General features: G+C 41.3%; 1 pseudogene; it reads right to left on the bottom strand.

The window, feature by feature from the left end:
* Nucleotides 1-6,272: 6,272 nt before the first annotated feature.
* LOC125156696 (etoposide-induced protein 2.4 homolog) lies at nucleotides 6,273-7,252 on the bottom strand (annotated as a pseudogene).
* Nucleotides 7,253-13,435: the final 6,183 nt, after the last annotated feature.

The raw sequence follows: 13,435 nt of genomic DNA, 5'->3' as shown, positions 1-13,435 counted from the left end.
TGCCCCCCTACCTGAGCATCTCTCTCGGCTCTTATGGATGGATCCCCCAAACACCACCTGGGGCTTTGACTCATCTCTGTAGTTTCAAATCCCAGTATCTCTGACTCACTCGTTTCTTCTTGCCAAACCCTCTCTCCAGAAATACTTCCTATTTCTGGCCCAGTTACCATAACACCCCAGTCAGCAAGGCTTCAATGCTCTGTGGAAGCTTCCACGGGGCCTTTGCTTCTCCACAGCCTGTCACCAAGACCTCTTGACCTGTCCTTTGTTGTGTGACTTCAATCCTCTCTTCTTTCCAAACCCTGTAGTTCAAACTCTCATTTCCTGTTTGCTCACTTTCGGTCCTTCCCGTTGAGCTGCTTAATTCGTGTTACTTCCGTCCCCTCTCCCTGTGACACATCTAAGAATTGCTCTTGTACTGCCCAGTTGCTGTGGGACCTCAACACTGTCACCTGCCTGGGGCACCTGTTCGCACACCTCACAGCATCCTGGATACAAACCTGGATGGAACTGTGGTCTATGGTGATTTGTACTTGGCAATGACTCTCCTAAGGACCTCGTCACTCTCCAGCCCTGCTTTACCAGGAACTGATATTACCCTGAGCAGCAGTGAAGATTAGTCAATTATGACAATATCTTCCTCTCTAGTCTCATCCTGGTTGAAATCCTCACCACCTTAGCGAGACCTCCTCAGTAGGTCAGATCTGGTCCAGCCCCTGGGGCTGCTTTGATCTCCCCTCTCCCTTCCATTTTCCAGCTCTCAGGACGGTCTCCTCACAGCCCCGCAATCTTCCACTCTCTTGTGCACAATGACAGTGATGTATTGTTTTCACCGATTGAATGTGAACCTGCCAGGGTAAAGGATGTGATTTTCAAGCCTGGCTATGTATCACGCTCACCTGAGAAACCTCAAACTACGGATGACAAGCCTATGCTGACGTCCTACCGAAATGTAGGACCACCAAGCAAGACTCTTTTGAGTCCCCCAGGCTCGTGCATAATGAACAATAATTATTCATGACTCTCCTGGTTTCCTTTTTCAAGTCTCCAATGAACTCTTAAATTACTAGGCTGTGTAAACCACCTGGCCCAATGCCTGACACATAACAGGTATTCGGTGAATGCGAATTAATTTCCCTCTTCCTTATTGTAGTCAGCACATGCTTTATAGCCTTCATTTGTTTAAATAAACATTTTAAATAGATTTGTATTTCCCGTATTTCTTCCTGTTCTGTATATTTATGGCTTCTTCAGCCAAAGGTTCTCTGGCTTACTCTTGACCTTCAATTATCCCTTCCAGACTCTTTCTTTGACAGTTTAATAGTAAGCTCATTTGCCAGCCTTTATATTTCTCAAACTTCTATACAATTATATATTCTGCCACCCGCTCTTTTTCTATTTTTAGCCATAATCCTTGCTTCTTTATTGTTTGCTCTAATTTTCTTCCAGTAAGTAGTGAACTAGACCTTGAAATCTCAGAGCCATTGGTTTGCTGTGCCTTTACAAGGGTTTAATGTCTTTAAATTACCTTTGTTGACCATTATTGGAAGACCTTAGAACGTCTTTAGATTTAAGTTTTCTGTCTGGAACAGCCTGTAGAGGTAGAAAAGGTAGATGAGAATTTCAAAGCAAAAAGAGATCTTGGATTTTATCAGCTTACTTGCTTCATTTTACACAGAGAGCAACAGAGATCCCTAGATAAAGTGAGCTACCAAAGGTTATATTAATACCTAGTAACAGACTTGCTTTTTGTGGGATTTGGTAGAGGGGAGACTCGCTCATGCTTAATTGTGACATTTTATTTTTTTAAGTTTATTTGTTAAGTGTATTTTTTTTAATTTTTTTTTTTAACGTTTTATTTATTTTTGAGACAGAGAGAGACAGAGCATGAACGGGGGAGGGGCAGAGAGAGAGGGAGACACAGAATGGGAAACAGGCTCCAGGCTCCGAGCCGTCAGCCCAGAGCCCGAGGCGGGGCTCGAACTCACGGACCGCGAGATCGTGACCTGAGCCGAAGTCGGCCGCTCAACCGACTGAGCGACCCAGGCGCCCCATGTTAAGTGTATTTTTGACAGAGAGCATGAATGTACATGTGAGCAGAAGAGGGGCAGAGACACAGGGAAACCGATCAGAGAGGTTCACGTCGGGCTTGAACTCACAAGTGAAGGAACCGTGAGATCATGACCTGAGCCCAGATTGGACAGTTGGCTTAACCGACCGAGCCACCTGGATGTCTCTTAATTGTGACGTTTTAAAATTATGCACTTGTTTGGATATCTGCCCGCCTTCACCCCTATGCTTCATTGCTTAAAGTGACAAGAAAAACACCAAGCAATCAGACGTTTGGGATTTGAAAAGTTTACTCCTTGAATTTCTATTTATAGCCCCCAGTATTCCTTCGAAATACCAGATAGACCTGGTGGTGGCTGGCAGTTAATTTCCAATTTCCAGCGTTGGAAAAGTTCAGCTTTTCTGAGCATTCTGTGTGCAGTGACGCTGGTACAGAATTGGTGCTTCCCCAAGCTGGGGGATTTTAATTTATTTTAATTTTTTAAATATAATTTATTGTGAAGTTAGCTAACATACAGTGTATACGGTGTGTTCTTGGTTTCGGGGGTAGATTCCCATGATTCATCGCTTCCATACAACACCCAGTGCTCATCCCAACAAGTGCCCTCCTCAATGCCCCTCACCCAATTTACCCACCCACCGTCCCACCCCCTTCCGCCCTGTTTGTTCTCTGTATTCATTTTTATTTTTTATTAGTAAAAAAAAATTCTTAATGTTTATTCATTTTTGGGAGAGAGACAGAGGATGAGCCAAGGAGGGGCAGAGAGAGGAGACACAGAATCTGAAACAGGCTCCAGGCTCTGAGCTGTCAGCACAGAGCCCGACGCGGGGCTCGAACTCACGGACTGAACCCCGAGATCATGACCTGAGCTGAAGTCAGATGCTTAACCGACTGAACCACCCAGGTGCCCCTGTTCTCTGTATTTAAAAATCTCTTATGGTTTGCCTCCCTCTTTGTTTGTAACTATATGTATTTGTTTCTTTCCCTTCCCCCATGGTCTTCTGTTAAGTTTCTCAACTTCCGCATATGAGCGGAAACACATGATCTCTGTCTTTCTCTGACTGACTTATTTCACTTAGCATAATACCTTCCAGTTCCATCCACGTTGGTGCAAATGGCAAGAGTCCATTGTTTTTCACGGCCGAGTAGTATTCCATTCTTTATCCGTTCATCAGTTGATGGACATTGGAGAATTCTGAATGCATGAGTGAGCACACCTTTTCTCCTTCCAGGAGAAGCAAGAAAATCATTCCTCAAAATCTAGCAGATCTCTCTGTGAGGAGGCTTTTCTTCGTGTTCCACCTCCTCGGGCTGCTCCCCACCCCCGCCCCAGTGGACCAAGGGAGACCGGACGCTAACCCGAGTTACACGCGTCTAGCAACAACCGAGATACTCCTCGCTCCCCACGTCCAGCGTATGAACTTCATAGTGTCAGAGAAGAAGAATTTCCTCTGCCCCTGAAGGTCCTTCTAGCTGAACTAAGCATCAAATTGACATGAGACAGGTGAACAGAAGACCGAACTTAATTTCGTAGGTACCAGGAATCCACTCAGAATTTCATGTGTGTGTGGATTCCTAGCGCATATGAAATTATGGGTGGAAAGAGAGGCAGAATGAAGTACATGTGTCATTCTGAGCTGAAGAGAAAGGGGGCAGGGGTCTGGAACTTCAGGGAAAGGAAAGGAGAGCGCTTCAGTGGAAGGCGCGAGAGAGGAAATGTGTGGTAAACAAAAGTTTGCTGGGCCGGTTGGCAACAATATGACACAGAGGGCGTTGACCAAACAGGCCTTGCTGGGTTCCTCCAGGCTGCCTACCTGGTTCAGACCGTAATGCAGTTATCTATGGTGACAGAGTGGCGGGACTGTGGCCTGCAACGCTAAGAAAGAGTTCTTGAGATGTTTCACGGTGCCGCTTTGTAAGTTCACTCTAGTAGCACGGGCAGAAACAACTGCACTTTTGCTGTGCGAGGCTGGTGGTTATATGCCTCGTGCTCAAGGTGGGTGGGAGGGGGGATGTACAAGCAGTATTAGATCATAAATGTCTCCTGCAAATTTCGACTCGTAAACAATACTTTTGCAAGATTTCTCATTCAGTTTGTTGTTAACGATCAGTGAGATGTACAGGCAGTCGTGAGGCCCTTTAAGAAGGTAGCAAACAACACGTATATGATCCTTTTGGAAGCTATTCAGGCTGTAGGTCAGCCTTCTGGGCTAAAGGTGAACATTTGTCTGCTTGTATCCCTCGCTCTCTTCCTGGAGCAAACCCTTGGCCTAAATTCTCTGGAGGCAGTTGAGAAGGACATAAAAATCTTCTCATGAATCTGCTGCATTTTGATGGTTTTTTAAAAAATTTATTTATTTTTTTAATTTACACATAGCTAGCATATAGTGCAACAATGATTTCAGGAGTAGATGCCTTAGTGCCCCTTCCCCATTTAGCCCCTCCCCCCTGCCACAACCCCTCCAGTAACCCTCTGTTTGTTCCCCATATTTAAGAGTCTCTTCTGTTTTGTCCCCCTTCCTGTTTTTATATTATTTTCACTTCCTTTCCCTTATGTTCACCTATTTTGTATCTTAAAGTCCTCCTATGAAGTCATGTGATATTTGTCTTTTTCTGACTAATTTCACTTAGCATAATACCCTCTAGTTCCATCCACATAGCTGCAAATGGCAAGATTTCATTCTTTGTGATTGCTGAGTAGTACTCCATTGTATATATATACCATATCTTCTTTCTCCATTCATCCATCGATGGACATTGGGGCTCTTTCCATACTTTGGCTATTGTTGATGATGCTGCTATAAACATGGGGGTGCACGTGTCCCTTTGAAACAGCACACCTGTATCCCTCAGATAAATACCGAGTAGTGCAATTGCTGGGTCGTAGTGTAGTTCTAGTTTTAATCTTTTGAGGAACCTCCATACTGTTTCCAGAGTGGCTGCACCAGTTTGCATTCCCACCAACAAGGCAAAAGAGATCCTCTTTCTCCACATCCTCGCCAACATCTGTTGTTGCCTGAGTTGTTCATGTTAGCCATTCTGACAGGTGTGAGGTGGTATTTCCTTGTGGTTTTGATTTGTATTTCCCTGATGATGAGTGACGTGGACCATTTTATCATGTGTCGGTTGGCCATCTGGATGTCTTCTTTGGAGAAGTGTCTATTCATGTCTTTTGGCCATTTCTTCGCTGGATTATTTATTTTTTTGGGTGTTGGGTTTGACAAGTTCTTTATAGATTTTGGATACTAACCCTTTATCTGATATGCCATTTGCAAATATCTTCTCCCCTCGGTTGCCTTTTAGTTTTGCCGATTGTTTCCTTCACCGTGCAGAAGTTTTTTATTTTGATGAGGTCCCAATAGTTCATTTTTGCTTTTGTTTCCCTTGCCTCTGGAGACGTGTTGAGTAAGAAGTTGCTGCCACCAAGATCAAAGAGGTTTTTGCCTGCTTTCTCCTTGAGGATTTTGATGGCTTCCTGTCTTACATTGAGGTCTTTCATCCATTTTGAGTTTATTTTTGGGTATGGTGTAAGAAAGTGGTCGAAGTTCATTCTTCTACAAGTCACTGTCCAGTTTTCCCAGCACCACTTGCTGAAGAGACTGACTTCATTCCACTGGATATTCTTTCCTCCTTTGTCAAAGATTAGTTGGCCATACGTTTGTGGGTCCTTTTCTGGGTTCTCTGTTTTGTTCCATTGATCTGAGTGTCTGTTTTTGTGCCAGTACCATGCTGTCTTGCTTTTTAACCTAAAATCATCTTCATCCCAAAGTGGCCTGTCTTGGGGCAGTCTGCCCTCAGCCCTTATAACAGAAAACCAACAGAAATAACAAATGTATGGAATGAAATGGCTTGAACTACAAAGTCCATTCATCCAAGGGCGGTGGGGGGTAGGAAGGGGAGGTGGGCAGCCAATGGCATAGGGAGAGAAACAAGGTGTCTTATCGGTCTAGACACAGAGGCCAGCAAATGTTAGAAAAGTGCTGGGGGAAACCTGGGACTTTGTCAGGTTCAGGGTGGTGTTAAAAATCCACATACGGGTGCCAGGAAGATTGTGCCTCGTGGTCACCAGAGACAAAATCCCAGTTCCTCCGGAAGAAGGGAATATGCAGAGGCCCCTGGGCAGAGTGGGGGGAGGTAAACAGGGAGATTAACTGCTACAAGGTCCTTACAAAACAACCCCTCCCCTCTGGATGCAGGTGGCTCAGGAGTCAGCAGGGACCCACTTGATGAAAGGGACCCTTCGGAGGAGGAGCAGGGCTCGGGCAGACTGAAGGTAGAAGGCCCTGTGGACTTTCCAAGGAGACCACCAACAAGATGTATGGCTGGCTCTTTGCCATGCATTAAGTTGACAAGAGTAAATGAAGGAGGATAGAGAGGTAATGTACAGGGACTGTGTTCCTATGAGGAAAGCCAAGGGCAAGCCACATCCAAGCTAGTAAGGCAATGACTTTCTGACCGATAGCCACTGGTGGATTTTGATTCCTTTATTGAACTAGGATACCCAAAGCAGTTTAGTGAGTAGAGACAGACATATGCAGAAGGCTAACCAGGGGACCAAAAATATGGTTGGGAAAGAGACTCACAACATCCCTTGCAAGAAGAAGAGAGTCAACAGAAAACTGTTGAAGAACACGTGAGCAACTGTTTTGCTGAAACCAGGGAATGGGGAACACTTTCTCCCTGATACCTCAAAAGCCAGATCAATTCTATCCTGAAACCAAATGACACTGGAAACTCTGCTAAGCACAGATAGGGAGAACCCAAAGAACACTGGAAATTGATGTAAGAAAGAACTCCAGCCACGACCAAGCATCTCCACGTAGCCATGGATCACTGATAACCTGTGCTGTCACTGGCTGAAGCCCAGGAATAAACACTTGATGAAACAAGTGAAGAACACATGAGAATACTCTGCCATTTCAAACAGAGCACTGGAAAATTCCAGTAACAATACCTGGTTCCCTCTCCTGCTCATGCACTATACCTGCTCCCTCTACTGCGCCAAGGTACTACTTGCCTTTCTTCAATACTGCTCCTCTCTTTTGTCCTGGATTTGAGCATCTAGCTTCGAGATGGCACAAATAGCCCAGACGGACACTTCAGTTCCCTTGGCAAGGTCCTGGAGAAAGGTTTTGATGCTGTTGGCCATCTCGTCACACCAACACCATCAACTACACAGAAAAGAGAAGAGAGTCCCTCAACCTCTCATCATGAACATTGGAGCCCTGTTGGCAGGACCCCAGCCTGGACCCTCACCCACTGCAGGCTGCTCACTTTCTCTCCACTTGGTGGCTTCTCCTGACACCATGTTCCCAGGGTCACACCCCCCGTCTAATGGTGGAGTGTCCTGGGTTTGGTCATTGGACTTCCTCCCTTTTCTATCTATACTTGTTCTCCTACTGATCACACCAAGTACTGCACACTACATTAGCGTCGTATACACTGATCATCCCCAACGATATCCTCAACCACACCTCTCTCCTAAGAGAATACACAGGTAACTGCCTACTCAATATCTCCATTTGGCTACTCAATAGATACCTGATAGGGCATCTGTGTGACTCAATTGGTTGAGCACCTGACACTTGATCTTGGTTCAGGTCATGATCTCAGCTCAGGTCATGCTCTCACAGTTCATGATTCATGCCCCATGTTGAGCTCTGTGTCAACAACATGGAACCTGCTTGAGATTCTCTTTCTCCCTCTCTCTGGCCCTCCCTCACTCTCTCTCTGCCCCTCCCTCTCTCTCTCTCTCTCCTCTCTCAAAATAAATAAATAAACTTAAAAAATAAATAAAAGCGAAAGACCTGAATGGCCACTGTTTGAGTACACACACACAAGATTTATAACTATACTATAAATATACTATATCTTTTTGGTATTCCTAAGTAGAATTAGACACTCCAAAGCTTTTAATTTCTTGGATATAAATACAAATATAGGTATTGCTTTTTCTCATTAATTACTAATTAACTCAACAAATAAAAATAAAGTCTGTGACTTCGCTAACTTCCATTCTAGTGAAGGAAATAGTGAACACAAAAAACAAATACATAATAGCAGACAGGCACAAGGGCTATAGCACAAAAGCAAGCCATGTGAAGGAGAAAGATGGATTGGGTGTGCTTTCTAGAAGGACATCAAGAGGACTTCAGTGAAGTGAGATTTGAACAGAGATATGAATGAATAGAGGGGGCATCCATATGGATGCCTGGAGAAAATTTTCTAAGGACAGGACCAACAAGTGCAAAGGCCCTGAGGTGCAAACCCAAGGACAGCAGATGCTTTGCATGAGAATTCTAATAATTTTGAATTTTCTTCCCTCAAACTAAGGTTTTTGGGGTACTAACTAAAAGGTTAGTAACAAACACCATGGTGATAGGCTCAATATTATCCGTGTAAAGTTTCCTAAAGAAAGCAATATACAGTCTTGTGAAATCTTACTCAAAAACAGAAGAGGTTTATTTATGGCTCAGCAATTCCTCTCTCCAGAAGATTGTGTTAAGTACAACCACAAATACTCATTTGAGATAAATCTGTGCTTTTCCTTAGGAATCTAAGCAAATAAAGAGATAAATAAAACAGGTTTAAGGGAGATATTTCAAAACTCAGAGGTTATTGTTTGTGGGTTGAGTACAGATTGGATTGGTTTCAATTTCCGGATTGAAATTAATCTTGTAATTTCTGCCTCTTCAGCTTCATATAACTGTGCGGCCCTCAGAGTTGTTCTCAGACCATTCACTCTTTGGCATAATGCCCAAAAGGCAGATGGAGGGAACTAGAACTCATCCAGGGAGGAGTGAGCAAAGTTACAAAGAACCTTGCCCTCAAAGCCAAAATTTAAGCCTGGATCACCTGATTCCAAATTCAATGCTTTTCCCTTTTTACTTTGAAGGTCTTTTAAAAAATTCTAGATTTTGGCAATTATTTAGAAATCTTTTCGTGCGAGAACATCCTTGCATTAACTTGAAATAATTTGGAGAAAGGCCTATGTGATATTGGATTTATGCTTTATTAAAATGGGTTTGGGCCAAACCGTGAACGTTACAAACTAAATATTTATATGTTATGATAACATAAATAATTGCTGTAACGTCTGTGCCCCTGGGTAAGTATAAGATCTCTATTGAGACAAACAGGTTCTTTGAAATGCATCAGTTGGCTGTTCAAGGTGACAGTTTATAATTAAATTAGGTAGCCATTTGCATCAATTATTTTAATATCTTCTCTTTACTACGTCATAATCAATAAATGCAGACATTCTATTAAGTTAATAACAGCATTTCCAAAATCACCGGGTAAACAAGGAAGAGAGCCCTTTGTTAGTTTACCTTTGTATTAGTGTAAGATGGGGGTCTATAGGACTTCAAAAATCATGCCACCAGTTTTCAACGAAGTGGATTTCCTTTCAAATCATTTTGAATGTGAGACGTTTTCTTTTTCAGTGAAGGGAACACTTGATTTTCAGATATGAACCTTTAGTTATAAAAACATCTGAAAAGCTGGCGAATCTTCTAGCGGTATCATTTCTCAACACCAGGACCGGGACTTTGTAAACGTTACTTGCCGTAGGGCCTAACACACGTGCACATAGGGTTTAAGCATGGTGTAGAGTCAGAGAGCTCCCCATTGGGAAATACCTCACTCGCTGCCTTATAATACACAAAACCAATGTCACACGGGACCAAAGAGTGGGCTCTGGGCCGTGTAGCTCTGAGCCTGTGGCTCTCTGGACCCTTAATTCCGAAAGTCACCTCCGGGCCCTGCACGAAGTAGGTTTCTGAAGCTGTAGGTATTTACTTATAACATTAACTAACAGACCTTCCGTCTCAGTCTAGCCATTTCAGGAGATATCTTTCCGGAATTCCAATTTCAGTATTCGTTAAATCAAGTAAAAATGCGACTTTTTGTTTTCTTAAAAATCCATTTGAATAAAGAACCCATTACTCACTTTACATGTGAAAAAAGGGAACCTGCCAAGACACCGAACAGTCGTCAATTAATCTGTTAGCATCAAATATACTTTCAAGCAAGCCAAAATGGTGATGCTAGGTTATTGATAGTTTGGCTTTATTTAAGGTCATGTTCAATAACCCTTTCATAATTTCATTCAGATTAAAAGTATACAAGATGATATTCTTTTTATAATATTGCTTCTGCAGCAATTATATTGCCTGGGAATAGCAAAGTAGAAGAAAAAGACAGAAATGATCATTAAAAGTCGAAACTTTATAAACTCAACTTGTAAGTGTTGGAGCTTCAAAAAATCGTCCAGCTTTAGAATCCGCTTCATTTCTACTTAATGTATGCACCTATTCCTAACAGTGACATAGCCTTACAATTATTTTAAAAGTCATTGGAGTATACCTTACCATCAAATTCAATGGCACTGTTCAAAGAAAGACTGTAGGAATTTTTCTTTGCTAACAAACCATCACATTGCATGAGACTAATGTTCAAGGGATTCTTATCATTTGTCTAGTTTGAAAAAAAAAATTTTGGACCTTGGATATTTGAAAATAAATGTTTTGAGACAGCCAGAAGGACAAAACCTACAGATTTTCAATCAATCGAATTTTAGCCCAGGCAACTTTGTCAATTAATTGGACAGAAAGAACATACTTCTCAACAAGTATTTTTAAACAAAAGGTGATGAATACATATATGTATACATGTATAAAGAAAAAAAGAGCCTCACAACTGGCATATATAAAACACCAAAACACAGCAGAATACAAATTATTTTCAAGTGTAAATGGAATATTTACCAAGACAACCTTTATTCTGGACACTTAATCAACTCTCAATAAACTTAAAAGGACGGAATGCATATAAAATACATTTCTGACCACAGCAGGATTTAACTAGATAGGAATCAATAAGCAAACATTTGGAAATTAGGAAACACTTAGTTAATAACCCTTAGGACAAAAAAAGAAATCACAAGGAAAATCGGAAAATCTTTTATTCAAATGACGAAGACAAAATATTGTAACAAAGCTGTGGGATCCTGCTAAAGCAGTGAATAAAGGGAAATTTGTAGTTTTAAATGCTGATATTTAAGAAGACTCAAACAAATGATTTAAGCCAGGAATTGGTAAACTTTGAAAACTAACAGCCAAATAGTACACATGTTGGGCTTTGTGACTCATAGATGATCTCTGTTGACTGTTCTTTGTTTTATTACCCTTTAAAATATAAAAAAAAAAAACATTTTTAGTTCAGAGGCTGTGCAAAAATAGGCCACAGGCTCTAATTTGCCAACCTCTGATCTAAGCTATTGCCTTAAGAAACCGGAGGGAAAAAAATGAGCAAGACAAACTTAAGATGAGCAGGAAAATGGGGAAAATGAATAATCAATGATATAGAAAAGTGAAAACAAAAAGGAAAATCGATAGAATAAAAAACTACCTCTCTGAAATGATCAACAAAATTATAAACCTTTAGCCAACAAGAAAGAGAGAAAACTCAAATTACCATACCTAGAAGAAAAGTATTTTACTTTGGCTCTTACAGACATTAAAAAGATAAAGGAATCTTATGTTTTGGAACAGTTTCAAAAGAATAGTTATTAACTCTTCTTTAGGTGTGGTGGTAGAATTTCCCAGGGAAGCCATCTGGCCCTGGACTCTTATTTATTGGGAGATTTTTGGTAACTGAATCAATTTCTTTACTGATTGTGGGTCTGTTCAAATTTTCTGTTTTTTCTTGTTTCGCTTTTGGTAGTTTATATGTTTCCAGGAATGTGTTCATTTGTTCCAGATTGTCCACAGAAGAGTTAGTACCTATTCTTTGGAAGCTGTTCCAAAAGATAGAAATGGAATGAAAACCTCCAAACAAATTCTGGGAGGCCAGCACTACCTTGATTCCAAAACTAGACAAAGACCCCACAAAAAAGGAGAACTACACGCCAATTTCCCTGATGAACACGAATGCAGAAGTTCTCAACAAGATACTAGCAAACTGGATCTAACAATACATAAAGAGAATTATTCACCACAATGATTCAAGTGCAATTTACTTCTGGGGTGAAGGGCTGGTTCAATATCCACAAATTAATCAATGTGATACATCACTTTAATAAAAGAAAGGACAAGAACCATATGTTCCTCTCAATAGATGCAGAAGAAGCATTTGACAGAATACACCATACTTTCTTGATAAAAACCCTCAGGAAAATAGGGATAGAAGAAACATATTTCAAGATCATAAAGGTCATATACAAAAGACCCACAGCTAATATTCTCAATAGGGAATAACAGATATTTCCGTCTTAGGGCAGGAACACAACAGGGATGTCCACTCTCACCACTGTTGTTCAACACAGTGTTGGAAGTCCTCGCCTCAGCAACGAGACAACCAAAAGAAAAGGCATCAAAATTGGCAAGGAAAAAGTCAAACTTTCACTCTCTGTTGACAACACAATACCCTATGTGGAAAACCCAAAAGAGTCCACCAAAAACTTCAAGAACCGATCCATGAATTCCACAAAGTTGCAGGATATAAAATCAATATACAGAAATCGGTTGCATTTCTATACATCAATAATGAAGCAACAGAAAGAGAAATCAAAAAATCTATCCCATTTGTAATTGCACCAAGAACCATAAAATACCTAGGAATAAACCTAACCAAAGAGGTGAAATATCTGTACGCTGAAAATTATAGAAAGCTTATGAAAGAAATTGAAGAAGACACAGAGAGGTGGAAAAAACATGGACTGGAAGAACCAATATTGTTAAAACGTCAATACTACCCAAAGCAATCTACACATTCAATGGAATCCCCATCAAAATAACCCCAGCATTCTTCACGGAGCTGGAGCAAATAATTCCAAAATTTGTATGGAACCAGAAAAGAGCCCAAATAGCCAAAACAATCCTTAAAGAGAAAACCAAAAAGGGACACATCAGATTTCCAGACTTCAAGCTGTAATCATCAAGTTGTAATCATCAAGACAGTATGATACTGGCACAAGAACAGACACTCAGATCAATGGAACAGAATAGAGAAGCCAGAAATGGACCCACAAATATATGGCCAACTAATCTTTGACAAAGCAGGAAAGAATATCCAATGGAAAAAAGACAGTCTCTTTAGCAAGCGGTGCTGGGAAAACTGAACAGTGACATGTAGAAGAATGAACCTGGACCACTTTCTTACACCATACACAAAAATAAGCTCAAAATGGATGAAAGACCTCAATGTAAGACAGGAAGCCATCAAAATCCTAGAGGAGAAAATAGGCAACAACCTCTTTGACCTCGGCCACAGCAACTTCTTGACACATCTCTAGAAGCAAGGGAAACAAAAGCAAAAATGAACTATTGGGGCCTCATCAGGGTAAAAACCTTCTGCACAGTG

This window comes from Prionailurus viverrinus, chromosome F2 (genome assembly GCF_022837055.1).
Source record: "Prionailurus viverrinus isolate Anna chromosome F2, UM_Priviv_1.0, whole genome shotgun sequence".
Taxonomy (NCBI): Eukaryota; Metazoa; Chordata; class Mammalia; order Carnivora; family Felidae; genus Prionailurus; species Prionailurus viverrinus.
Note: the sequence above shows the minus strand (reverse complement) of the source record. Positions and strands in the feature narration are given on the sequence as shown.